A 26494-nucleotide genomic window follows, 5' to 3' on the forward strand; every position below is an offset into this window, starting at 1 on the left:
GCGTATATCTGAATAATGGAGGAAGGCATTCTGAGGTTAAGGTGACGGGTGGGGGTATAATGAAGATTTTTGGAGTCTAGAGTGAGGAGTGTAGGTGTAGGAAGAAAAAGGCTTAGCTTAATGCCCGTCGACTATCAACGGGTAATTTAGGTTGAACTACTAATTTATCGTTTTCCCAATATAGCTGTGGGAATTTGTTCCGTCACTGAGAGGTGTTCTGCTTGACAGCGGTAAATCTGTACCTGTTAGATAAAACTGTCGTGACTAAAAGTAAAGGATTAAACCACAAAATGACTGGCTGATGATCCTTAGTGGTTTTGAAACACCCAAGAACTAACACTCCTTTTGTTGGTTATTTGTTCCCTATTAGTACCATTAAATGAAATGATGCTGCTTTTGACGTAAAAGATAGTAATAATGTAATAAAATGTATATGATATATATAAAGCAGGACTGACTAATGACTGTAATATTTGGAAATTAAAATTCAGGGCATTAAAATCCACGAATTATTGTCTGCTGACATGAAACTTTCCAGCGAGAAAACTTAGAGAGGTCCAGTAACATTAATAATGAACATGGCTGTAGCTTTTCTTTATAAATACAAAACTAATTTACGCTTATGGAGTTACGTTGTTCATTTTAAGAAGTAACAGGTCGTGGTTAAACTCATATAAATAAAGTAGTAAACCGCAGTTTCGAACGGATTGAAGGGACTCTCAATTCTTACGCAGTCAGTATTTTTGTCATCAAAACGTACATGACGGTAGATAAGCTGTAGTATTATGCTGCCTACTGTGCTCAGAAGAAATGCAATTTCAGCAGTCTGCCTATCGTCATTCAGGGTTCGACTTCATAAATCACCACTCTTTAGTCAAGAGTTAATTCATATCTGTATTTATTGGACATTAAATTACAGCGAAATAGAAGCTGGAGTGGTCAAGGGAAGTGAGTTGGTCGCTCAGAGCCCCTTAAAATAACATCTTTATACCCTCACTTTAAAATTACTACACTCGTCATAGAACACCACTTATAATTATTGTCTAATATCCAGCAGTAGTAACAGTCGCAATCGCAGACTCATCAGAATGTGAACCTAATGGACTGCACGCTGAAGTTTTCTTCTGCAGTTCAGTGGCCACTTTTGAGGGGACAGGGAGTTAAAAGGCGTTTGTATACTTGGGCAGCGAAGCAACGTGCTTATATCGGTGCCAGGGACAGGGAGTTAAAAGGCGTTTGTATACTTGGGCAGCGAAGCAACTTGCTTATATCGGTGCCAGGGACAGGGTGTTAAAAGGAGTTTGTATACGTGGGCAGCGAAGCAGCTTGCTTATATCGGTGCCAGAGTATGAAGGCATCCCTCTTCAGGATCAATATACATCCACGTCCCCATTTGTACTGCTGGATGAAACGAACGAGAAACAAACTTTTTCCAATAGTAGGAGAGGCTCGAGAATTCAGTTTGAGTTCCTGCCGAGTGCCGGCTCACCCAGGCGTAAGGAACGCGTTTGAAGATCTGCAAAGATTCATATTTCAAAAATTTATTGAAGGATTTCCAGTCAACCCTGTTAGAGATATGACAGATGTATTATATACTGATTACACAGAATCAGTACAAGGTATTACTTTAAGGAAGCAGTTAAACTCTCAGTAGTATAATAACGAATGAAGCAGTGTATTTTAATACTGTCAGACAAGTGAGAGGTAACTTTCTGGTAAGGTATGGGGTATTTTAAGCACAGAATTGAAATATATATATATATATATATATATATATATATATATATATATACGTCGGCTCACATTGACGTGTCCGGGAGGGAGCGCGGCAACGTAAATTTCCTGAAATGATATCAGTCAATGTGCGGCCAGTTAAGAAAATCGCCGGGGAAAAATGACTACTTGGCAATTTACGTCAGTCCTCGGCCCATACGGCCATACCATCCCCAATGAGTGACAGAACGGTCAGTTGCATTTACGCTCGTTTTTGTTGGATGATACTGTTGATTGTCTCCCAGGATTGACTCCCGTTTCCTTCGTGCGTTAAGTGTTTAACCTGGCAGTGTAGCTTGTAAGCGATGTCTAAGCCATATACAAGCCATGACAACATTGTAAGAGTTATCGTGTCATAAAATTGGTTAGAATATCCGTCAAATAAGTGAACAAACTGGTGTTAATGAACGTACAGTGCGCCGATTGGTGACAAATTTCAAGGCCTCTGGAGGAGGGAAGGTACCTTTCCACAAACACGGTGGAGGAAGGACACCCAAGATCAGCAAGCGCAGCCTAAAAGTTATCAGGCGTCAGTTGGATGACAAACCAACCCTTACTGTCAGCCATTAAAAGAACAAAACCTATTCTGCTTCAGGACGTGAGTGTACGAACTATTCAGAGCGCCATACGAAAGAAACTTGGTTATCGGAAGTTGACAGCCAGGAAAAAGCCTTTCGTTACCGATATTCAGCTTAAAAAAAAAAAAAAGTTGCTTTTGCAAAGAAATATTCCTTAGCGACTTTAGATGACTGTAGACGTGTTCTGTGGTCAGATGAATCCACGTTCTGCGTTAGTGAGTCGAAGGGGCAGAAGGTGTGGCGTGGAAGAAATTCTGATCCCTGTAACCCGAAGTTCACGAGAAAGACTGTCAAGCATCCTGCCTCTATTATGGTGTAGGGGGCTTTCTCTTACGGAGGAGCAGCCGACCTTATAATTCTCCCTAAAGGCCAGACTGTCAACGGAGACTCATATCTTCGGCTCCTAGACAATAATTTGGCTGAATGCTTTGCAGCTACTGGCGCTGAAGTGCTGCAGCAGGATGGGGCTCCTTGTCACACCGCCAAAGCCGTAAAACAGTGGCTCTGTACGAGTGAAGTTGAGTGTATTCCTGATTGGCCAAGCAGTAGTCCTGATATTTCACCAATTGAGAACCACTGGGCTATTGTGAAAGAAAAATTAAGAGGTGAAGAAACATCCACCGTGGCGAAATTGGAGGTTGCCCTTCGTCGTGCGTGGAGTAGCATTCCTCCCACTACTCACATGAAACTCGCTGATAGTATCCCAGACCGTCTTGTGGAAGAGCGAAGACGCAAAGGTTATCCCATCAACAAGTAAAGAGATAGATGGTGAGTGTTCAAGTAAGAGTTAGTTGCAATATGGTCTGTAGTTTGGTTGTTATAATGATTTTAGTTAGGCAGCGCGAGTTTTGTTTTCGTTCGGACACGTCAATGTGCGCTAGAGAGAGAGAGAGAGAGGGGGGGGGGATGTACTGTAGACAAATGAGGAAAGAAAGACAATAAAATGATACAGGGAGGGAAGTAAGGGATGGACGGAGGAATCTTGGGGTGGGAAGGAGGGAGGGAGAGAAAAACATCACAGAAGAGGGAGGGAGGGAGGGAGGGAAAAAGGGTGGTCCGTGTGGTCTCATCCATCCATCTAGATAGATAGATTTTATATATATATATATATATATATATATATATATATATATATATATTAGGAAGGAACAATCAGAATGCACCACCGGCGTCCATCGACTGATCTGAGGGCTGAATATCTGATTTGGCCTGTGACCTTCCCCTTCAACAGATTACTGTCAGAATCGATTTATTTCATTCTTGCCCAACCCTTAACCTTTACACCAACTTTGGTTCAAATCAAACTAGAATTATTTGAGTTAACCTCGTTCAGTGACTCTGAACTTTGACTTTTTCCTGTAACCCTGACTTCTGAAAGACTTTGAAGTAAATATATTTTTTAATTTGCTTTAACCCGAACCCTTCCTTTAATATTAGTCTATACCGGATAAAAACTGCTTAGGCTGACTGTGCCGCAGGACTTTAACCTTTGACCCTACTCTCAGGAACATTTGGCCACACTCCTGGGCAATCCTCAGCTCATCCATAAAGTTTAACCCTTTCATGCACGGACTCCAGTCGAGTCATTAAATACCATCCTGTACAGCGTACCATGGTGCACATCGTGCCAAACAAAGGAGGACACAAGTTTCCCGCCGATGTGTCATTTTTTTTTTTTTTTCCCCCACGATTCGTGTCATGGTTTGCTTTACAGGTTGTTAAACAATCTAACGACTCAGACCACCTGTGCCTGAGAGGATTAATATATGTGTGAATCAGATTTTTTTTAATGCAAGGAAGAAGGAACCAAAGGCCAGGAGCCCGCAAACTGTTCCTTGCAAGAAAAAAAAAACAATGCAAAAGAGAGCCAAATTCAAGATCCGTTCATTTCAAGATGACGGGGAACACTGTATTTGAAAGACTGGAGATCTTAGGAAGTAGGAAATACAGAGAGAGGGAAACAGTTCCAGAGTTGACCTGTTGCATAAATGAAGTACTGGGAATAATGGTTAAATCTTGCATTAGACAGAAAAGGGATGAGAATTTGTTGCTAGTCGGGTGCTACGCGCCCGTCGTAGAGGTGGAGGGATGCAAGCATACATTTCAGAGGAGCACAGACCATTGAAGTATCGATAGAAAATGTATAATGATGCAGCTGAGGTGAAAAGACAGAGGTTGAAGGGAACCAGTAAGAGGAGAAGAGTTAATGAGACGAAAAGCCTTTGACTCCACCCTATTGAGGAGGGCTGTATGTGGGGAGTCTCCCCACAGGTGAGAGCTGTACTCTACACAGGGGCGAATAAAACCCGTGTGTAAAGTCAACAACTGTGCAGGGGTAAAGAAGGAACGGAGTCGGCTTAGCTCACCTAATCTCTTGGAAGCAGATTTTACAAGAGGTGTAATATGATCTTACCAAGATAAATCCCAAGTAAATGAAACCCAAAGCATGTTCAAGGATGATGCAGGCTTGAGCTGGATATTATTAAACATTAGTGAGTACTCCTGTGGAAGCTTTTGTCAGGTTGATAGGTGTAAAAACTGAGTCTTTGATGCATTATAAACTACAATATTATTTTTACCCCAGTCAGAGATACGAGCCAAGTCAGACATTAGGTGTGCCATAGCCTCATCCCTTGTTTGTTGAAATAACTGCTGGGATGGACGTTCTAGTAACCGAATGGAAATGTGAAAGGTGGAATCATCAGCGTTTGAGTGGACAGGGTTAGATGTACAGCTTAGAAGATCATTGATGAATAAAAGGAGGAGAGTTGGTGATAGGACAGAACCGTGAGGAACACCACTGTTGATTGATTTAGGTGAAGAATGATGGCCGTCTACAACAGCAGCTATAGAACGACCAGAAAGGAAGCTACAGATGAAGGCACAGATAGAAGGACAGAAACCGAAAGAGGGCAGTTTGGAAATTAAAGATTTATGCCAGACTCGATCGAAAGCCTTTGAGATCTCAAGTGCGATGGCAAAGCTTTCGCCAAAATCCCGAAAGGAGGATGACCAGGAGTCTGAAGGGTAGGCGAGAAGATCGCCAGTGGAGTCTCCCTGACGGAACCCATACTGACGATCAGAAAGAAGGTTGTGACAGGAAAGATCCTTTGAAATTTTTCTGTTACGAACAGACTCGGAAACTTTTGAAACTTTTGAGACACAGGATGTTAAAGCAATTGGACGATAGTTAGAGGGTCGGGAATGGTCACCCTTCTTTGGGACTGGCTGAATGAGAGGAAACTTCCAGCAAGAAGGAAAGGTACAAGTTGAAAGACAAAGGTGAAAGACTTTACCTAGGCAGGGTGTAAGAACAGAAGCACAGTTCTTGAGGACAACAGGAGGGACTCGATCAGGCTCATATGCCTTGTTAGTATTGAGGCCAGTGATGACAGAAAATACATGAGCTGAAGAAATTTTATGTCAGCCATGAGGAAGTCAGAGGGAGGAAGTGATGGAGGAATAGCACCAGAATCGTCTAAGGTGGAATTGGAAGATAAAGTCTGAGCGAAGAGATCTGCTTTATCAGTAGAAGAAATAGCTACAGAGCCATCAGAGTAGAAAAGAGGAGGGAAGGATGATGAGGTGAAGTTGTTAGAAAGGTTTTTGGCAAGGTACCAGAAGGAACGGGAAGAATTCGAGTTCGAGAGTTGAGAGCATTTAGTTTGGATGAAATTATTTTTAGCAGAACAAAGAACAGACGTAGCACGATTCCAGGCAGAAACATAAAAAATATGCGATTCAGGGATGGGTTGGCTCTGGTACCTTTTATAGGCTCTCTCCTTGTTGTGGACAGCATTAGAACAAGCGTGATTAAACCAAGGCTTTCTTGCATTAGTCAAAGGAAATGAGACAGGAATGTATGCTTCCATGCCCGAGAGAATAACCTCTGTAATGTGCAAGGCACACTCAGATGGCTCCCGGCCAGGAAAGCAATAATCATTCCTGGGAAAATTAAGGAAGTACTGCCTGAGGGCCTCCCAATCCGCAGCTCGAAAGTGCCACAGTCAACATTTCTTTGAAGGGTCTGCAGGCCGTACCGGAGCAATATAAGGTTGTGATCAGAGGAGGCCAATGAAGAGGAATGATTAACAGTGTAAGCAGAAGGATTAGTTGTAAAGAAGAAGTCATCCTCCTCCAAGGCGGTCAAGGATACGGGTAGGATGCTGTAGAAGCTGCTCTAGGTCATTAAGGATAGAAAAGATGTAGGCTTGTTCACCAAGTGGATCAGTGAAAGGAGAGGAGAGCCAAAGGTGTTGGTGAATATTGAAATCTCCTAGAATGGAGATTTCAGAGAAAGGAGAAGTGGATAGAGTGTGTTCCATCATAGAAGTAAGATAGTTAAAGAATTTCTGATAGTCAGCAGAATTAGGGGATAAGTAAACCACTCAGATAGATTTAGTCAGGGAATGACAGGAAAGCCGAAGCTAAAGAGTAGAGAATTCAGAAGAATCAAGTACAGGAACACGAGAGCAAGCTAAGTCATTGTGTACATATACACAACAGCCACCTTTGGCTTTTAAATGAGTATAGAGAAAGTAGGTGGATAAAGAGAAGGGTTTGCTGTCAGTTGCCTCAGACAGCTGAGTCTCGGTAAGGAAGAGAAGGTGAGATTTAGAGGAGAAGAGGTGATGTTCAACAGAGAGAAAGTTAGAGATAAGGCCGCGAATGTTGCAGAAATGAAGAAGAAGCGAGTGAGACAGTGGTTCCAGGCAGCTCGTAGGGTCGTCACCGGGAGAGGGGCGGATGCTGGGGGCATTCATGGTCTCTGCCCCCCGGGGACTCCAAGGCATCATTAATATGTGCCATTTTAATCTTTCAGTTTTGAAAAAGGAAGAGTAGTGTGTACTTTGCATGTAATTTGGTGCTGACAGTTAGAGAAACATGTATTTGAGAGCATGCTGGCCTACTCTCTGTGTTACTGAAACACTGAAAAGGTTCAGCAAAGAGGGATGGTCAGGAATAAGTCCCGAGGGCTGATGAAACGGGAGCTCCCGCTCTCCTTGTCATCAGCTTTCCACCCACCTTGGGAGTACTGCCCTGCTCGACTGGTGCTGCAGTCTGCTTCACAAGATATAATCAATTTTTTATTTATCATTTCTATAATGAACAGGTAATGGTAAGAATTTAGGGTAAGAAGTGTTGTCAAGATTGCGTGGAGGGAACCAGTGATGGGAAGGTCAAGGCCATTGTGGGTTCAAATGGACATACGGCGTGGAAAGAATGCGAACGAGCTTGATGTTGTTGATGGTTATAAAGTCTTTGGATATGACACATTACAGTGGTCCATCCCTTGAAATGTAACTGAGATTTAAAGGTAATGAATGCCCATGGAAGATGCAAGGAATTAGTTATGTTGTTGAAATGGTATCTGTAGAAGTATGTCAAATTCCCTTTCGAGGAAGCATAAGTGGCGATGATCATTCCGTATGCGCTTGCGTTGATAGCGGCGATGCAGAAAGAGAGGTTCTGTGATCAGCTGGATGAAGTGGCAGGACAGAAGCAAAGGAGTTCAATATGGTCGTGATGGGTGACATGAACGGAAGAGTTGACACTTGCCCTGTAAACAATGTACTGGGAAGTACCAGGGGAGAACGATAATTAAAGGTGACAAGGACATGTATCATGAAAAGTTTATGCGTTTGTAATTCTTATTATAAGGCGAAGACGCTCACGACGTTACATGGTACAGAGTAATGGGGAGAGTGCTGAAAGAAAGCATTTTGATTATGTGCTTGTACAGTAGATAGAAAAATACTTGGCAGTGTTGCTGATACCAGGGTGATGAGAGAACGGTACCGACGTTTACATCATCAGACACTGTCTATACCAGGATGCTGAGAAAACGATACGGAGTTTCATATCATATGACTGAGGTATGCAGGATTCAGCTGAGAGGGGCGAAAAGGGTAGACAGGAAGAGGAGTAGTCAGAGTAAAAGACTGAAAGTGGACAAGTAAATAAGCAAGAAAAAAAATGAGAAGTGAAAGCCAGGTGAAGGTAGTAGAGGAATTAGGACTGAGTGCAAATCGATCTAGATAACTCCCGGAATGTATTTAGGGATTGTTTAATTAGGAATGCCAAAGTGGTATGTGGTGTTGTAAACTTATCATCTACAAAAAAATAAAAGTACAGCCTGGTGAGATGAAAAAGTTGAAAAGGCAATGAACGAAAAGATGTGGTTTGAGTGGATGCAAGAAAGGGACTCAAATGAAAGAAGGGAATGCACTGAAAGCAAGAAACATGTGAGGAGACAAGTTAAGAAAAAAGGGCGGAAATGAATATCTTGGAGGGGAGGGGGGAGCCCTTCAGTATAGGAAAATGTTTTGGGAAAAGTTGCGAAAATGCAGAACTGAAATCGGAAAGAAGTGTGTAAGTGTGAGGGATGAAAGTGGAACAGTGTTACAAACAGGAAGTATGGAGCCTGAGAAAAGAATAATGTCTATCTATCTATAGCCCGACGCCCTAATCCCGCAAAGGGTGGCCGCAGACAAAACGCCTACAAGTCGCTCTGTCACCCACCATTTGACTACCCTCCCCCCAACTCACCCCCCCCTCCCTCATATACCTCTCAGCTCCATCCCTCCACCTCATCCTTGGTCTACCTCTCCCTCTCCCTCCCTCCACCTCACCTACATACACCCTCTTAGTCAGTCTTTCATTCTCCATTCTCTTCACATGTCCAAACGACCTCAGTGTAATGTAAAAGTAATAAATGGGAATGATGAGAGTGGTAGTAAGCATGACTGGTTTTGGTGGTGTGAAGGTAAGGAATATGATGCCAAGAAATATGACACTTGCAGAAGTGATGAATGCTGTGATGCAGCGGAAGAACGGGAATGTAGCAGGTGTTGAAGACGTGTACGCAAAGGATATTAAGTGCAGTGGCCAGAGTGGAAAGTGGTGTTTGTAATAAACATTTTAAGAAAGCTTAGGTGAGTGGACTGTAACAGTAGAGTGGAAAAAGACTGTACCCCTGTTCAAGAATAAGATGAGCAACATGAATGCGAGAACTATTGGGGTATAAGTCTGCTGAGTGTTTTAGGAAGAGTATATGGAAAAATTATCATGCAGAAAGCAGATATATTAGAAAGCCTGATGGGTAACGAACATAGTTGCTTTAGGAGTGGTAAAGAATGTGTGAATCAAATATCAGCAATGAGACAGAGCGTGAAGAACTCTTGTTAGAAAATCTAAAATGAATTTATGGCATTTATGGATCGGGGAAAGCAAACAACAAGGTAAATAAAAAAAGGAATTTTGAATGCTTTGCGAGTGGATGGTGTAGATGGTAAGCCTTTTAATGACGTTAAGAGATAATATGATGGTAGTGAAACCTTTGTAAAGGTAGTTGAGAATCTAAATGAATGGTTTATGATCAGCGATCGAGTGAGACAAGGGTGTATGATGTCCCACGATTGTTTAGTAATCTTGCGAAGCAGGATGGACTAATATCTGGCAAAGCGCCCAATACCGTGGCGCTATACTCAGGCTGTGTGTGTGTGTGTGTGTGTGTGTGTGTGTGTGTGTGTGTGTGTGTGTGTGTGTGTGTTGTGTGTGTGTGTGTGTTGTACAAGGAAGAAGGAACCAAAGGCCAGGGGCCTGCAAAGTACTCTTTCCAAGAAAAAAAAAAAAAAAAAAAAACAAGATAACAGAGGGGGGAGCATCAAAGCGTCAAAAACTGATCCTATCATTTCGTCAAATCTGCAAAAAGATATCAATCCATCAAATTTTCCAGATGTTTTCATTTTGTCAAAAACAGTTTTTCCCCATATCCTATCAAGATCTATTCATTTTGAGATGCTTGCGTTTGAAAGACTAGAGATCGTAGGCAGTAGGAAAAATTGACAGAGGGAGACAGTTCCAGAGTTGACCTGTTGCATACATGAAGGACTGGGAGCAGCGGTTAACTCTTGCATTAGAGAGTTGGACAGAAAAGAGATGAGAGTTTGTTGCTAGATGAGTGCTACGCGCCCTCTGTAGCGGTGGAGGGATGCAAGCAGACAGTTCAGAGAAGCTGTGACCATTGAAGTAGCATTGATAAGAGATAAAGATGCAACAGTGGGGCGAAAGGGACAAAGGTAGTAGGGAGTCAGTACATGGAGAAGAGTTAAAGAGACAAACAGCATTTGTCTCCGCCCTGTTGAGAAGAGCTGTGTGCGGGGAGCCTCCCAACACATGAGGGGCGAATAAAACTCATTTATAAAGTCAACAACTGTGTAGGAGTAAAGAGGTAAGAAGTCGGCATAGCACACACAATCCCTTGGAAGTAAATTTAACAAGAAAGGTAATATGTTCTTTCCAAGATAAGTCCCAAGAAACTGAAACCCCAAGTATGTTTAAATATGATGCAGGATTGAGTTGGATATTGTTAAAAATTAGAGGGTACTCCTGTGGAAGATTATGTCGGGTTGATATATGAAAGCACTGAGTTTTTGATGCATTAGAAACAAGATTAATTTTACCGCAATTAGAGATATGAGTCAAGTCAGTCATTAGGTGTGCCATAGCCTCATCCCTTGTTTGTTGAAGCAACTGCTGAAATGGAAGCTGCGGAAAGCGAATGGAAAGGTGAAGGGTGGAGTCATCAGCAAATGAGTGGATAGGGTTAGATATGGTATACAGCTTAGAAGGTCACTGATGAATAAAAGGAAGAGAGTTGGTGATAGGACAGAGCCCAGAGGAACACCACTATTGATAGCTGAGGGAGAAGAACAGTGGCTATCTACAACAACAGCTATACAGTAGATTGACCAGAAAGAAAACTTTCACGTTCCACAATGACAGAACCAAATATTATTAAGAAAATTATCTGAATGCGAAACAAAACCATGAGGCAAAAATTTTCCCATGAGTTATCTTCATTGTATTTTTTGTGCATATATATATATATATATAAATATATATATATATATATATATATATATATATATATATATATATATATACAGTAGTCCCTCCAATATCCGATGTAATAGAGACAACGGCCTGTCCGGATACTGATGCCGTCCGGTTATTGGGCCCCAGCCTTCTGGACTTGTACTTATGGACCCTAACTCAGAAAAACACCTATACAACTCCCTCTGGACATGCATAGCACCTATTTAAGACCCAAATCACACCAATAAGGGACATAAAAGACTGAAATAAATGCAAAAGAACCATAAAATGAGGTTTTTGAGGTAGGTTTATACAATATTAAACATTCAGGGTACTTACAAGTCCCTGGCTCCTGGACTGGTAGTTATGGACCCTAACCTAGCCTAACGCAGAAAAACACCTCCCTACTGCACATGCATAGCACCTAAGACACTATTCACACCAATAAGGGACATAAAAGAGTGAAATAAGGTGTTAGAGGTAAGTATGGAAAAAACAGTACAGTACAATATGAAACATTCTGGGTATTTACAGCAAGTCCCTGGGTATCTCGATGAATAACCCGCCTCCTCCCAGACTCTGACAGTAAGAAGGAGTTCCTGAAGCACTTGCAGTACACTGTTCATGAAGTCTTGCACAGAACTTAGTGATTTGCACTCGGAATTCCATTCTCTTAACACTGCGCACTCTTGTCTTACTTGCGCTCTATTGTACCTTGATGAAATAAGTGTTGCACTCTGCACTTTAAGTCTTTCCACTCTTGAAACCATTTTCTAAACAAAACACACTCGTTTATTCACGTTACATTTACAGTCCATTAAATTTTTGTCTTTTCACTCACAACTCTAAATCCTTAACACTATGCACTGTTTTTTTCACTGCACAACACTGTAAATTCCCGTGTGGTCTAGTGGAGAAGTTCATGGCGTCTAATCACTGTCAGAGTCTGAGAGTACCACATGCAGGTGACCTAGGGGTGCGTTGCTGGATCGTGGTGATGGCGTACCCCCTGCAGACGACTCTGAAGAGAAGCACAAATTCACGGCGAGTGGTGATTCCACCGTGCCTGATGTGCTGGGCTGTGGCTCGGAGCATGAGGGCCTGTCTTGGGGAGGCAATGGAGTTGAGCCAGGGCTGGGCACAGTGGGGGTCACGGGCCTGAAAAAGCTGTCAATCATTGATTGACGCTAGGAGAGATGATTTTGACAATTAATGATGCGCTGCCTGAAAGCGCGCACTCCCTCCACAGGTCCCAAGGGCCCCATCTCCCTGTTGCAGTCCAGGTGCTCCAGGTAGTCCAGAATGAACTCTAGATGTTCCCGGAGTCCGCTCAGCTTGGGGATGGCTGGAGTAATGTCACGCTGAGAGGAGTCCGCATCATCGTCGCCGTCCTCGTTGGAATCTTCAAGCTGGGTACTGACACCTGCAACTGAAGATGTGATCTCGATATCAGAAATGGTCTGATACCCAGGATCGCCCTCGTCGTCATCCAACCACTCACACACTTCGTCCACATCAACATCGTTGCCATGCGCACGTAGACGTGCATGGAAGTCATCCATGTCAAAACCTAGGAAATTGTGCTCCACATCCGTTCCGAGAAGCAGACGAGACCAACCATTTTCTAGAGTCTTGACAGGGATTTCCTTCCATGCACTGGCCCAGTTGTAGATGGCAGACTTGATGTTGTAGCGGCGAATGTTTTCCAAAGTCTGCTGGCCTCGTGTGTCCCGTCCCTCCCTGTGCTCGTCCTCGTCCTCGAAGACCACCATCACCTCATCCAGGAACTCCCGCCGGTACAGCCTCTTCGTTGCCATGATCACTCCTTGGTCCATTGGTTGGATGAAAGCAGTAGTATTAGGTGGCAGAAACATGCACCTAATGCACCCATTCTCAACCACCAACTCCTTGTCACACGGGTGGGCAGGTGCATTGTCAAGGAGAAGGAGGGCCTTTACCTCGTCGCGTGGGATTCCTAGTTTCTCCGTCTGGTAATGGATGACCTCCTTGACGAAATGGCGGTGGAACCAGTCTTTGAAGATCTGGGCTGTGAACCATGCCTTCAAGGAATGGTACCAGACGACAGGAAGGACATGCATCACCCCACGAAGACACTGAGGCTGCTTTGCACGGCCAACAAAAACGGGCTTGAGCCGGTGCATGCCATTAGCATTGGCACAACACAAAGCGGATATCCGTTGCTTGCAGAGCTTGCGGCCAGGTACACTCTTCTCCGTCTCTTTGGCTAGAGTGTTCGTAGGTAAAGAGTGATAGAATAAGCCAGTTTCATCAGCGTTGTAGACTTGATCGAGAGTTAGGCCCTCCCTGTCGATCAAGCCCTTCACCTTGTGCCGAAACTCGTCAACTCCATCCTCGTTGGCATCCAAAGCTTCGCCATGTTACTTATGGTTGGTAACGCCTTGTCGTATCTTGAACGTGAAGAGCCAACCTTTGGATGCCTTGAAGTCTAGGACATCGTGAAGCCTTGCAAACTTCTCAGCAGCAGCCTTCAGCTCCGTGCCACGCACCATCACACCAGCAGCACATTGCTGTTGATACCAAATCAACCTAGAGCATACTTGGGTGTATACATTACCTTCCTCTCCAAATTGTGTTTGCTTTTCGACAAGAAGTCAGCCATGTACTGCATGAGTTTGTTGCGGGATCTCTTGATATCAAACAAAGTAGACCGGGCCAGGTTGAATTCGCGGAGGATAATTGAGGTAGACCATCCCGCATCCACCTTGTCCAATATCTCCCTCTTCTTCTCCAGAGTCAAAACCCTGTTCTCAGGCGGTGGGGCCATCATCACACACATGAAGGAGAGGCACGAGAGCAGCAGGAGAGCCTGCAGCAGGTAAGGGATCACCACAAAAGCGAGCACGTGGGCAGCCATGACGACGAGCGTGCGCACACAACAAGAGATGGGCGGGAAGTGGGGAGGATGCAGGGGCGCTCTATCGGACGTCGGCAGAACAATGCACCAAAACACAGCTCGCCCGCACCGCGCGTGCCAACTTCAAATTACGGGCGGGAAAAAGTCGGATATTAAAAAAAAAATTTGCTGTTTTTGGCCCATTTTGGGAATATCGGATCCCAGGAGGAAAATGTTCGGTTATTGGGGATGTCCGGAAAATGGGCGTCTGGTTATTGGAGGGATTACTTATATATATATATATATGGAGCCTCCATGGTACAGTGGTAAAATGTGCGTTTTCATACACTAAAGAACGAGGGTTCGCACCCCGCCAGGGCATAAAACTTTGGGAGCGTTTTCTGGCCACGTACTGCATTGGTGGACACAAGGGGTGCCGTGGTTGAGCCAGTGTCTCATATTATGAAGTATGCTTGCACCCAGTCGGTTTGCACGGGCCGATTACACTTGGTTCACAGACTATACACACATCCAAAGCCATTCCAACACAACAGTTACACTTACCAGCACTTCCCACTCTACATACAATCTGTACTAGACAGCTTAAGCCACTTCTTTTTTTTGTGTGTCCAACTCTGGGCAAAGGCTTCAAGACCTATAACTCACGGGCAGTAGCCTATCCCAAGGCCCAGTAGTCCTTCTACACCTCCACATGTCACCACTTCGGCACTAACACTCACCGTCCATAATGGCATACATGCTAGGGCTGTCTCATACAGGACTGGTGTATTGGTATTACCGGGGGTATTTTTACTACATGTCAGCGGGTCATCTGGTAGATCAGGAAAGTCTGCGTTTTATGAAATTCAAATCCTTAAACTGTTCCCTGCCCCAGCCGGGATTCGAACCTGGGCCCATCAGGACTGAATGCTGCCTCTCTACCGACTCAGCCACCACACGGTCAGGTTCAGTCCTGCAGTGGACACTCAAACGGCTGATGATAATATATATATATATATATATATGGTATATATATATACCTACCCTATCCCTACCGAAGTGGGGACGATACAGCCAATGTATATCTTCCAAATGGCTTAGGCTGTCTGGTAGAGATTGTTTGTAGGGTGAGAAGTGCTTGTAAGTGTAACTGTAGTGTTGGAGTGGCTCTGGATGTGTGTGTAGTCTGTGAACCAAGTGCAATCAGCCCGTGCAAGCCAACTGGGTGCAAGCATCCTTTATAGTATGCGACACTGGTTCAACCACAGCACCCCTTGTGTCCACCAACGCAGTGCGTGGCCAGAAGAATGCTCCCAAAGTTTATTACCCTGGCGGGGCGCAAACCCTCGCTCTTCAGTGTACAAAAACGTACACTTTACCACTGTACCACAGAGGCTCCATATATATATATATATATATATATATATATATATATATATATATATATATATATATATATATATATATATATACACACACACACACGAGTATATAGATAGACTAGCATGGGTACCCGCTGGGCCAGAAAGGCGAACACTCTGTTCCTATTTATTATAGTTCAGTCATTCTTTCTACTCCAGAAACACCATGAATGAAGTGGGAAGAGGTCCAGGAACTTTCTATTTAAGCTTTCGCTGACAAACGCACTGTCTTTGTGTGCACTTGTTTACTATTACCGGTGACCTTGAATGACCTCCGACCAGTGACCTCAACTGACCTCAGAGGTTGATCTCACATAGCCTATGTCCGAACTGGAGGCCATGTGAGCTTCCATGTAAAAAATTGGGCTGCTGGGTCCAGTCATTTGAGCTTCTATTACCAGTGACCTCAGATGACCTCGGAGGTCAACCATCATGTCCGGACTGGAGGTCATATGAATTTCCATGCCAAAAATTGGGCTACAGGGGTACCCAACGTTGCCCGGGCCAAAAAGGCGAACACTTTATCGGTGACCTCGAATGACCCAGATATGAATTCTTAGCCGAATTAACATTTTCTTTTTCCAACAGACAGCCTCTTCATGGGCCACCAGGCCTTCCGTTATTTGTTTCTTATTTTGCTCTCTCTCTCTCTCTCTCTCTCTCTCTCTCTCTCTCTCTCTCTCTCTCTCTCTGTTTGTGCCCCTTTTTCTGTCCGCCTGACTCTGATTCAGAAAATATATGGATCTGGGGGTCTCTCGCCCATGGTTTGGGCGTGATTGAAGGACAAAGAAACAAACAAACAAACAAACAAAGCGGCTCTTTTATAGGTAGATAGGTAGATAGATAGATAGATACACAGATAGCAAGGCCTTCTACTGAACTCAGAAGGCGATCTCATTCATGATATCCTAACATTGTCAACAAAAATGAATGACTTGTTTTATAGTGTTTTCCCAATGGGAAGTAAATTGTCCCAATCCACAATCGATTTTTCAGGACCACAAGATGGTAAATTAACAATCACTGAACCAAGAGGACATGCTGTATTTAACTGTCTTCAGAATATCGACCAAATAAATCAGTTTCACATAGTGCGTCAATGTTACAGACAGCCTTCCCTTTGACTAAAACATTCAGTAAATCATTAATCGAATGTAGAGTACCCAAATCAATGAAAGCTCGCTAATATTTCACTTATCTTTTAAAAGGGTGGCCGAAAAGGCGCACAACTTACCGACCAATAAGTCTGTCAATGCTAAGTGAATTTTTCAAAAAAAGACAGTTACCATATTCATAAGTATAATTTTATAACAGATGAACATCACGGGTTTTGTCATAATAGATCATACCTGACAAATATAATTCGGCTTTTACAAACATATATGATAACTGGGACGCAAAAATAACGTCGGATAACAGACAGAGCTCCTCATGGGTCAGTTGTTGGCCCCCCGCACCCCCTTTTTAACTACTTATGTCAATAAGTTAGAAAATGGACTCGTTACTAAGATAACGAAATTAGCGGATGACACGAGGAATGGAGACAGAATAATTTTAAAAGCTGACTGAATCTATACAAAACTACCTAGACAAATTAATCAGTTGGAAAGAAAAATGGAAGGTGAAATTTAATGAAGATAAATGTAAGGCAATACACTTTGGTGACAAAAACATTAAATATGAATATGAATATCATTAAATATGTATATCCGATGCCCGACTGACAGAAGTAAAGGATGAGAAAGATGTAGGAATTATTATCAGTAAACACCTCAAAAACTCAAAACAATGTACAGCAAACAGTAACATGTCATACAAAATACTCGGCTTTATTGCATGGAACTTCGATCATAAAACACCCGACCTTATCTCTAAACTTTATGTCATTAGTTATACCATACGTAAACTACGATGTGCAGCACTGGTCCCCGAACCTCATTATAAACGAAGACCGACTAGAGTGAGTACAGAGCAGACACAAAAATGATCCCATCACTACCAAGTTTACCTTATGAGAAGTGACCAAAGAAACAAAATATGTTCTGTCTAAAAAAGTGACGACCCAAAGGAGATATGCCAGGCAAATGTTTTAATTTTAACGAATTCAACAATGGTAGATAATTTGTGAAAATACAGAACGATACTGTGTCTTGAAATAATGGAATGAAAATTTTAGATGGAACACAAATATAGGGAAAACTGCTTTAATATTCGTATAGTGTAACAATGCCATAGGCTACCAGCAACAATAGTTAGTACAAAAACAATTGATACGTTAAAAATTTGGCTAGGCAAAATTTTCTTCACCCTAGATTACAACTAACTGGGTCTAGATATTTCCAGGAATAAGTGCGTCCTGGCGACAGCCAGAAGTTTGTTTAATAGAGAACCTTCAGTGATTGTGTATGTTTTTTTTTTTTTTTTTTCCCACAGATCTGAAGATTATTTGTTATAACGCGCATAGTTGTTCCTCTCCAGCATCTCCTATAAAAATTTTCATCCTTGTTCTTCCCAACAAGTGTAGTTTTCTTTTTACTGCCGGTTTACCCGAATAGTATGGTGAGTGGTGGAGTCTTACTCTTTTGCATCCTTGTCACTTACGTGTTGGTTAGATCTTAGCCGAATTAACATTTTCTTTTTCCAACAGACAGCCTCTTCATGGGCCACCAGGCCTTCCGTTATTTGTTTCTTATTTGCTCTCTCTCTCTCTCTCTCTCTCTCTCTCTCTCTCTCTCTGTTTGTGCCCCTTTTTCTGTCCGCCTGACTCATTTGTATCTTTTTCTTCAACACACATCTCTTATTTTTAGATAATATCATTCTTTCTCTTGCTTTTTTCAAACACATAGTCTTTATTAGGCTCTTTCACCCTCGCTCGCTTCATCTCACAGCTGGATAATCCTTTCCCTATGCCACCCCTTCACAGTTTATCGTTGTCGTACGCTCTTCACGCAGTCACTTAGCTCATCATTAGTCATATCTACTTTTCCTTTCGCCGCTTACGTGAACTCTTCATAATCATTCTTTACACATACTCCCTCATTCTGTCATTATTTATCACCTCATTTACGTTTCCACTTTCTTTTCCTTTTTTCTCTGAAGATACACTCACTGCATTTGTACTTATAACTTCCCATATTCTTTCTGCGCTAGTTACTTTGATTTTTTTTTTGTTTCACTATTCTCTCTTCCTGTGTTCCTTCACATTATAGTTATTCCCTGCATTTGTTTTCCCTTCTTCCTTAATCTTTTATCGCATTCCTTTCATCGTTGCTGATAATCTCTTTTCCTATTCCGCACCGTCTTGCACTTACTTAACCTTTTAACGCATTTTCTCTTTGTGTCAGTGTAGAAAATACCGCTTCTTATCTTCTCTTACAAACAATTTTATCATACTATCCTTCCACACTCTATTTGTTCTGTAGCTGCAACCTCCTTTTATTTCCCTTGTTAGACTTAGTCGTGTGTGTGTGTGTGTGTGTGTGTGTGTGTGTGTGTGTGTGTGTGTGTGTGTGTGTGTGTGTGTGTGTGTGTGTTGCCGAACTCTCTCACATGTCCTTTGTTACAGTCTTCCTCTTTTATTCTCTTGCGCTGACATTATTTTCTTTGGACTTTCTCATTTATCATTGTCCTTTCTTTTTCCTCTTTTTTTTGTAAAATATTCTATAATTATCTATCCACTCAGTCACTTTGCCCTGTTGTAACTCCTTTCTTTCCTTCCTTTTAGCACTTTTTTATAATTATTAGCACATCGTCTTATTTCGTCTTTAGTTTTAATTTCCTTCCTTTTCTCTAGCTCGTCTACACTCACCTCTCATACTTACCATTACATTTCCGCATAATCCCACATTCTCTTTCCCACCCTATCGGTCCCACATTCTCTTCTTCCATTTCTCCCACTCATTCTAATCTGTTCTCTTTAATAGCATGCCATATTCTCACCTACACTACATCATCACTTTAGTTAGTCTCTTGGCCGAATCATCCCCTTATTTACACTTTACCACTGTATATTCATACACATCCTCTCACATACTTTATGGGAGTGACCTTTCCTTTTTGTTTTCCTCGTTTTATAATTTTCATGTTACCCTCACATTCCCTTTTGTATAGCCTACCATAATTTCCCCCTCTCTCATACCCTAACTTTCTCTTACATTCTCTCACTTCGTCCTCAGGTACACCCTTTTCTTCCTCTCTTCTCACTTCTCCTGCTTTTCATTCTTATTTACACACTCTCCTTCCTTTCTCCATATCTTATCGCACATCTTCTCTTATTTCTTTCACTGATTCTCCATCTGTTCGCTAATACTCTCTCTTATTTATCGTTCACTATTCACGTACAATCACCTTCTTCCTTTTCTTTCATACCTCTTGTATCACTCTCCTTCGCTTACTTCTTCAGGTGTAGCATCCTTTGTTCTCTATTTCTCTGTCCTCACACCCTCTCTCTTATCTTTCCCTTTCAATCACTTTCTCAGTTTGTTTTTCGTTTCCTCAGTCTTTCTCTCTTTCCGTGTAGCCTTGCGGTCGCGGAATGCAAAAGATAACTTGAGTTAACCCCTGAAAGCGATGATGTCTTACTTCTTTTTTCCTGTAGATGCCAGACAATTTTATCCTGTTTAGGAAGGATCAAGTTTAGCGAACAAGCTAGATTCGTTTTCCATTATTCCTTTAGCATAATAACACTTATTATCATTTTTAATTCTTGCTAATTTTTGGCAGCGCAAATCAACTTACTTCATTTCTGTTACCACCAGATTTTTCATCAGCAAATAAAGATACTCAGTACAGGGAAAGAGAACCAGTCAACATTCACTCTTTCTTCACAATAACATTTTTTTTTTAATTTGTCCCGCCAGCACTAGTCCACTTAAAATTGTTCTATCAAATAACGGTTTTTTTTTTTCCATGCCATAAAGCAGGCGAGGCCCGATATGCCTCTAGGCCAGTGGTTCTCAACTCGTTTCAGGCCACGGACCAACAGTCCAATTTAAAAAAATATCATGACCATTTCATTTTTGAGTAATGATAAATAAAGCATAGACAACAAACATTTTGGTTTGAAAAATATTTCTTAAATAGGAATAATACAATAAAATGAATGGCCAATTATTTATTTTGATAAAATTTTTCGTACTTCATTTTCAATAAATTTAAAAATATATGCACCAATCTCCAGTTTAATACCAAATATAGTGAACGTCCTGTTGACCACCAGTTGAGAAACACTACTCAAGGCAGTTTAATGACAATGATGAAAATAAAAGAGGAGGTTCATAAAGAAAAAGAAGTTTTGTTGTGGTTGATCTCCAATTGGAAGAAGTTTTAGGTAGGATGAAACCTTCAAAAGCCGCTCCCTACGGCGGTGGGAGAACTCATATGGAGTCCCATTCACAGCCGGAATACATGATTGGATTTTTTTTTTCCCCAAGGGGTAAAATTTCGTGCAGGTGTAAGCCTCCACCTGGGCTGCTAGTGTTCAGACAGAATAGGAGACCCTAGGGCCACCCCTCCGGAAGGGACAGCCGTTTTTACTCTTAGGTAGACCTCTTCCGGATCGGGTGTCAGGCAAAGTAATACTCTTCAGCCATCCGCCAGAGGGGCATCAGCAGCTTTTCTCTAGGAAATCGAAGCTTTGTAAAGTGGTAGATCTCCAATTGGACCATGGATGGGGAGGCTGTAACCCTCGGCGGTCACCTCCCGTGGTGGGTGGGGGGAGGGGGGCAGCTTCTGGAGATCATGCGTAATGCCGGTAGGGACAGCCAAAATTTACTTAGCGTAGAACTGCAAATTTTGCACATTGGCAGACATCATCTGAAAAAAGGGCTTTAGGCAGGGTGCGACTCACCTGTCCCTGAGAGAGGGATGGCTCCCATGGAAGGCAGCGCCATAGCTGGAATACGAAATTTTACACACTAGTAAACCTTTTCCATGATCACGTTTTAGGGAGGAGGGACCCCCGAGGACTGCTCACTCTTGGAGGTTCTGGGCAATGGTAGCATACGCTAGAAAAATATTTTACATAGTGGTACATCTCTACCCAGACAAGGTTTTATGCAGGGTGGAACTCCTCTGTCCTCCAAGTTGGGTGGTCGACCTCCCAGGAAGCAGCGCCGATATGCACTGTAGCATCCCTCCCCACTCGTTTTTTTTTTTCCTCTCTAATACTGCAAGGGTGGACGTGCTTATCAAATGTGGCCTTCGTCTTGATAGGGATTGGTATGGTATTAGTTGCACTGTAACCAGAGTCGAATCACTAAGGATGCCATCCACCTTCCATACGTAATTACTTCTTTCCTCTGGCATATTGCAGGGGTGGATGTGGCTGTGAAAAGTATCCACTGTCATGTTAGTGTTACCGATGTTAACATTTTCATTTACATTGAGCTTTTAAATTTCGTTGTCTCTGGCCGTATATTGGGGCTGCACAGTTTCATTGTGCTTGTTTATTTTGATAATTAAGCCAAAATCTGACAATCTGATAGACATAGGGAACATGTCTTGAGTGAAAATGTTAAAAAAATTATATCGATTTTCTCCAGTTCAAGTAGACCAGAAAAAAGTCATCTGTTGTCGATTTTATTCAACAAAAAGAGGCCGCCGTGTTGGTGAAGTCGTCATAATCTATCTCTAAGAACCCCCTGATCAAGCTGACTCCTTTTTACCAGTTTCACAAGACGTCTGACATATGAGCGCAGTGTAGACGTAACTTGATTTTGTTACCTCGTCCGGCGAGGTATTGTTTTTGGTAGAGTTTGTTTGCTTGTTTGTTAGAAACATTACGGAAAAAACGGATGAATGAAATTACATGAAACTTTCAGGGCATGTGGGCACTGGTCCCAAAAGAAGGTGATTAAATTTTGGAGGCAATCGAGTGACCCTGAAACGTGAAAATCAAGGTCACGGATTTTCTGAGGGCTATAACTTGAAACCGATTGAAGGTAGAGATATTTACCATCATGAACATACAGGAACTAGTAATATGGGCTTTCATTTGGCACTAAGACCTTTGCCCTTGAGTGACCTTGAAAGGTCAAACTCAAGGTCACCGATGTTCGGGGGGGTAGAACTCGAAACTGGTTGAAGATAGAGATATGTACTGTTGTCAGTGTATATAGGAAGTACCATATATATGGGTTATTAACTAGTACCATGAGCTTTGACCATAAGTGACCACGAGAGGTCAAAGTAACGGATATTCAGGGGCTTATAACTCGAAACTCGTTGAAGATAGAGATATTTACTGTTATCAAGATATAGGAAGTTTCATATGGGCTTCCATTTGTCATCATGACCTTTGACCTTGAGTGACCTTGAAAGGTCAAATGCAAGATCACGGATTTTCAGAGGGAGTAACTTGAAAACGTTTTCGCCATTGCCTTAGACTTTAACTGTGTACTGACACTCAATGGCGGTGCCGATTCAGTATTTAACAATAAAATAACTGCTATCGGGTAAGGTTTATTGTGCCTGACACCACTTGTTCTTTGTGTTGTTGCTGAAAAAATCCTTAAACCATCACTGCATTCAAACCATTATTCCTACAGCACCCGTTATAACAGGATTCACTTCCATGATGTTTTTGCATTGCCTTTCAAAACTTCAGCTTATCCCGCCCATCGCTTTGTCGTCCACTCCTTTTTCCATAACTCTCACTCCCATCTCTGTCTCTGTCTCTGTTTCTCTCTCTCTCTCTCTCTCTCTCTCTCTCTCTCTCTCTCTCTCTCTCTCTCTCTCTCTCTCTCTCCGGATGTTTTCATTCTTCGAGGCTGTTTTAAAATAAACACCACTGTGCTCAAAACATCAGTCCTACAACACCCATTTTCACACAGCATACTTTCCGACCCAAGCTTCACCGGCAGCCAGCATTTCAGCCCATCCAGACATTTATTTCCTCCTCCCGCCCATTTCTTTACCAGCTTTCTGACGGTTTCATTGTGCGACGCAGGTCACGTGTTCGACAAACGTGCTTTTCAATGTACTTAATTCTCTCACAGTTGCGACAGTTTCCAGTGTTCTGTTCCGGCTAGCTGGGTGCAAGTCACTTGAGCCTGAGAGTGTTAAAACTGCCATCATTAACGCTTTCATGGCTGGAGCAACTTTAGCATTGTGTCCCACCTTCCGCCAGATTATTTTACTTGCCTAATAGTGTGTCAGACAAGCCTGATACCATTAAGACCAGATGACTTGATCTTATTGTTGACGAACAAGCAAAGAAAACTATCACACATGTTGTAGAGTGTGGAAGCCTATATCAGGAGCAACACTAAATGTGTTATTTGGAGTTTATTAAAGTTACAGCGGACCTACGCACATCGTTGGAAGGTTTTCGGAAAATAATGCGTGTTAGTTAAGCTGTTTTCCTGACAATGCACCACATGTTGGTGAATTAATTATCCAGAAAGAACCAAAATCAGCCCCTATACCGGTTTATCTAAGAAAACGTTAAAGCAACACCGGAGCTACGCACATCGTTGCAAGGCTTATGGAAATGTAATACGTGTTACTGAAGTAGCTCCTCTCAAAATTCATCATATTCGTAAAAAAAAAAAAAAAAAAAGTAAAAACGCACTTAACTGAGCACCCACACTGGATTATCTTGGAAATTATTACAGCCACAGCGGATCAACGCACATCACAGGAAAGCAGGAATAGCAACATTAGCAAGCTTCCTCGCTCGAAAAACGTACCGTAGTTTCAAATGTGGAAGTCTATGACTTAATTCTTGATAACTCCAGCCGATGTGACTTACCTCGAGTCCTTCCTGGTCGTGAAGAGAGAAGACATGAATCTCTGTTATCACTTTTTATATAGTGACATTTTATTACGTATTATGATCTTGCTACTGCTGCATGAGTTTGCTGTTAGGTGCGTGAGAATACCTCGAGATATACAGCAGGGTGTGGACGTCTGTTCTACGCAGAACTCTGTATGTTGACAATTGAAGGTACAGCGGTTCCACACACATGGATGGAAAACTAAAATAACATGAGCTACCTTGGTCGTAGGGACAAGTTCCACACCTTGAAGTATGGACGCCAATATCTTCAATAGTTTTATCAGAGGTGCAGTGAAGAATCTTTACTAACCCATTCAGATAGATGACGTTCATTCATATACGTATTTCATTTACACCAGACATATTCAGTCATCTTGCTTATCTATTTTCTTTCCGGCAACAGGATTTTATTCAGTTTTGTAGAACCCTCTCCGCAGTGAAGGGGCAGGAAACAATCTCCATTAAGGGATTTGAGAGCGGGGTGGTGGCTCTTGTGAAGAGCATTCTCATTTCTTGGAAGGTGGGAGGATTGGGAGGAAGGTGGGAGAAGGATTGAGCAGAGAAGAAAAAGACTGAAGGAAGAGAAAGGAGGGATAAAAGAGGATGATTGAGAAGGTAGGAGAAACAGTGATGAAAGGAGGTGAGGAAATGAAAATATAATGAGAGAACTGAGGAGGAGGAAAAGCAGGAGACGAACCATTGGTAGGGAGGTGAGAGAAGGGTAAGAAGAGGACTATACAGAGGAAGAGGAAGAAGGATGGAAGAAAGGGGTGATGGAGGAGATGGTAAGAGAGAGGGTGGTGGAGAAATAGAAGAGAAAATAAGAAGACTTGTAATGACTGAGGAGGAAGAGGAAAGAATTTGGAAGATGGGTTATTGCTGGGAGCAAAGGACAGGAAAGAAAAGGAAGAAAGGTGGCTGAGAAGGGCAGGGGAAAGGGTGTTGATGGAGGGGATATGATAAAGACAGAAGAGAAAGATGGCGGTGGGAGAAAAGAAGGCGAATAAATGAACGGAGGAAAAATGAAAGTAACGAAAGGACGGGGGAAGGAGACAATAGAGAAGAGGGAAGAAAAGCAAAGGGGGTGAGAAAGGGATTGAAGAGGGAAAGAGAGGATTAGGAGGAAGAGGAAGGTGGGTCATTTAGACCAGGGATGAAAAGAGAGGGCGAAAGAATAAATAATGGAAGTTTAGTAGAAGTAAAATGATTGAGATAAAAGTGGATGGAGAGTGAGTGAGCTGAAAAGAGGAAGATGAAGCCGGATGAATGGAACCGGGTAATGGATACAGATGAGAGAAAAGGAGTGTATAGTGGACAAGGAACTGAGTGAAAAGTTGGGAGGGGGAGAAAGGATTTGCAATAGGAGGATGAGGAGCTAAGAGAGAAGTTGGGAGGGGGAGAAGTGATTTGCAGTAGGAGGATGAGAAGCTGAGAGAAAAGTTGGGAGGGGAATAAAGGATGTACAGGCAGAAGTGAGGTGAAAGAAGAAAGGAGGAAAAGAGATGATAAGACCAGATGGGGGAGGAAGAGGAAGGGAGGTGAGAGGAGTAACGGATGGAGGAGAGGATAAGTGAAGGATGAGCGGGGAAGGAGAGTGATGAGGAGATTGAGGGGAAAGGGAAAATATGAGGAGAATGAAGGAAAATGAATGACAACACAAGAATGGAAGGAAGAGAAAAAAAGGATGAGAAAAGAAGCGGCAAAGAGAAAATGAGAATACAAACTAAAAGGAAACAACGTAAGAGACGGATGGGGAGGTGGGGAAAGACGCTAAGGGAAGGATTGAGAAAAATAGGAGAATGGAAGACAAAGGATTTGGGGACGAGTAGAGGGTTTATCATAAGGAATTGGAAGAAAATACCAGAAAAAGTTTGTGAGGGGGGAGGGGGAGTGAATCTGAGGAAAGGGAAAGGAGGTAGATAATATACATAACAGCAAGATGGAAGAAGAAAAGGGCAGACGCTAGAAAAATGGGAGGAAGAATGGAAATGAGAAATCTGAAGGAGGAAAAAATAATAAGATGACGATGGAGGTAAAAACTCAGAGCACAGAGAGAATAATGGAGTAGGGAGTGAACAGAAAAGAAAATAATGAAAAAGACGAAGCTAAGACAAACCAAAATTGTCCTGAGCATACAATGACACTGTGCCCGAACGTAGACCTTGACCCACAAAATTAACCTACTGTA

This window comes from Coenobita brevimanus, chromosome 79, assembly GCF_032717465.1.
Source record: "Coenobita brevimanus isolate Jiangsu-jjx chromosome 79, ASM3271746v2, whole genome shotgun sequence".
Classification (NCBI taxonomy): domain Eukaryota; kingdom Metazoa; phylum Arthropoda; class Malacostraca; order Decapoda; family Coenobitidae; genus Coenobita; species Coenobita brevimanus.